At 26.9% G+C, this 2,994-nt stretch overlaps 1 pseudogene across 1 annotated transcript; it reads right to left on the minus strand.

Annotated features, from left to right (window-relative positions):
- Positions 1–1,125: 1,125 nt before the first annotated feature.
- Positions 1,126–1,766, minus strand: LOC146956876 (agamous-like MADS-box protein AGL80 pseudogene; annotated as a pseudogene). The gene has a single exon (XR_015016640.1). The product of XR_015016640.1 is annotated as an agamous-like MADS-box protein AGL80 pseudogene (transcript).
- Between the last annotated feature and the right edge of the window lie 1,228 nt (positions 1,767–2,994).

Genomic DNA, 2,994 nt, shown 5'->3' on the forward strand with positions numbered 1-2,994 from the left:
AGAAATCGTAAAATCGCAATCAAAATCGATGTCTTTTACCTATTTTAAGATTCTACTATGGATTTGAGTCGTTGAAGGTGAAGAAAGTCGCAAAATCCTGGATTTTAAGATTTAAGTCGGGATTTTGACAACAATACACATTTTGATGTCCTTAATCATATTTCTTTGGATATCTTTGCATTTTGGATTTGTAATATTTTGTTTCAAAGAACACTCAAAGAAACTTGTTAGAAAATAACATATATTTGAATCATTCTCATCTCTATTGCTCAAAAAAAAAAATGTTCAATTAAGTTTGTTGTCATTAGAACATCAACTTAAGAGGGATTTTGTGATTTTTCTCAACATTATATGTTAGATGTGACTTCTAAAATGTACTAAGCAGCCCATATTACAATTCCATCAAAAAATTAGATAACTGTCAAAACAGGTATTTTTCCTATGTGTTCTAGGATAATAACTCTCTTAGACACTTAATTTCAATGCAACTTTGGCTTCATTTGGCATACATGTGTTTGAATTTGCAGAAGATATGTTACTCTTTATTTATTCTGTAATTACACGAGCCTTCTTCTGCGCCATAATTACTTGATTTCTCCTTCGTATTTTTATTTATTAATTTATAAAATAGAAATAATTTTTTTCTGACCAATAAACACAAACTAATATATTTATCCATTTAAGAAAAAGTCATTTCATTTATCATGAATCTCATCTTCATTTTTGGATGAGTTCCCCATTTAGGTGAAAAACTAAAAATTAGTGTAAATTGTACATGGTCGGTTTATAAACTAGCAATCATATAAACATCTAAGATAACAAAGAAATGTTTTTTTTTTTTTTTGACAAAAACAAAGAAATGTTATAATTCAACAAACGTGTAGAGAAGCAAGGACAATATCTTGTGAGATGTTGAAAAAAAAACTGTGAATTAAAGTCTTCTAAGCTTTCTACATTGTTTTAGATAAAAGTGACAACCTTAAACAAAATAGAAGATAAATTACATGCCTAAATCCATACTAGATTAAGGATTTTTTGTTTTTTTTTTAGAAACAATACTAGATTAAAGATTGACCCGTTATCATTAAGAAAAAATGAGATAAAGCATTGAGGAGGTGTGCAAAATTTAACAAGCGAAAAATTGTTGATATATAATAACTTTTATTTTGACAAATTTATTTTTATTAGAAATTTTTGATTGAAATAACATCAACCAAAATTACAACATAAAGTTTTAGAGAGCATCAATCTGATAAATTGAGTGCGACAATCTTTTCATCAATTTCCTTCATATTTTTCTCAATTATCTTATCAAGTTCTTTCAAATCTAAAACAGTCAAATCATCTGGCAGGTTTTGCATGTATCCAATGATACGAATCTTTAGCTCCTTCTCACGATTGTCTTGTTTCAGCTTTTTCAGTTGTTCCCTAGCTTTAGTAATCTGCTGCAAGAGAAAAGTTTCTTGGTTCACATTCTTTTTATCATCTTTCATATATGAGTTCTGATACCTCTCAATCACCTGTTTTGCTTCCTTCAGATTTGGCCACATCTCTGTTTTAGAATCAAAAGGATCGGAAATTATAGCACAGGCTGGAATACCACAAAGAATAGTGAGTTCTCTCACCTTCTTGATGATACCCTTCTTTCTCTTTCTGTATGTCTCCTTTCTTCTTGAAGCATTGGAGATAAAAGCAAGCTTCACCTTCTTCCTAACCATGGCCTTGCAATGTAATTGCAAGGAAATAAACAAATAATAAGTATGTTTTTATTTGCTTTACCCTGCAAATGTCTTCTGGCTTTTATAAGAGAAATATTTAGTCACCACTAGGCTCTTTAATAAAATAATTATAAATAATTTAATGAATTTTAATAAATACTCCATTTTAAACAAAAAAAAAATAGGAGTTTAGTTGCCAAAATAAAATATAAAAAAAAGTAGATTATGGTCAAATTTGTTATTTAATACGGAGTACTATACGATACAAAAGAATCATGATTAATCAAGGTCGATATTGATTCCATCAAAACAAAACAAAAAAGTCAATATTGATTATTACGGTCAATATATATTTTTTTTTTAAGAAATTACAGTCAATATTTAAATTCCTATTATTTAATATCATTCATATTGAATTTATCGTATTATGGTTGAATTGTAGGAAATAAAACATTATATAATTTCAAATTTTATACTATTATTTAATTACTTTGTAAAGTCCTCGTAAGCTTAGCTCAGTTGGTTGGGACAATGCATAAAATATGCAAGGTTCGGGGTTTAAACCCCGGGCCACCACCAAAAAAAAAATTACTTTGTAAAGAAATCCAATGATTTTTTTTTAATCTTAATTATATTTTTACAATTTAGTTTTTACATTGAAACTAAAATAATAAAAAAAATAGGAGTTAAATTGCCAAAATAAAATATAATAAAAAGTAGATTATGGTCAAAATTGTTATTAAATAATATACGACACAAAAGAATCATGATTATCTTTTGAAAAAATATAATCATGATTAATCAAAGTCAAATTGATTCCTTCAAAAACAAACAAAAAAAGTCAATATTGATTATTATGGTCAAATTTTTTTGTTGTTGAAGAAATTACGATCAATATTTTTAAAATAATATTTTATATCCCTCTGAGCTTAGCTCAGTTGATAGGGATAATGCATAATATATGCAAGGTCTGAGGTTGAATTTCAAACACCATAAAAAAATTATTATTTAAAATGTTTTTTAGATTGCAATAAAATAAATCAATTCTATCATTATTTTTTTAAAAAAAATAATATTTGGCTGACTACTATTTTTAATGTTGAGTTAACTATAATTTACAATATTTTTTGTGGGGTATAAGGTTGACTAGGTGGCTAGGGTGGGAGAGTTAAGAAGTGAAGTTATAAAGAAGGTTTTGAGGTTCGATTCCTACCACCACCAAATACTAACAAATTAAAAGCTATAAAAGTTAATTAAAAGTTATAAAAGTTATTAT

The sequence above is a fragment of the Medicago sativa genome, chromosome 1, assembly GCF_051527215.1.
Source record: "Medicago sativa cultivar Bolivia chromosome 1, Bolivia_mono, whole genome shotgun sequence".
Classification (NCBI taxonomy): domain Eukaryota; kingdom Viridiplantae; phylum Streptophyta; class Magnoliopsida; order Fabales; family Fabaceae; genus Medicago; species Medicago sativa.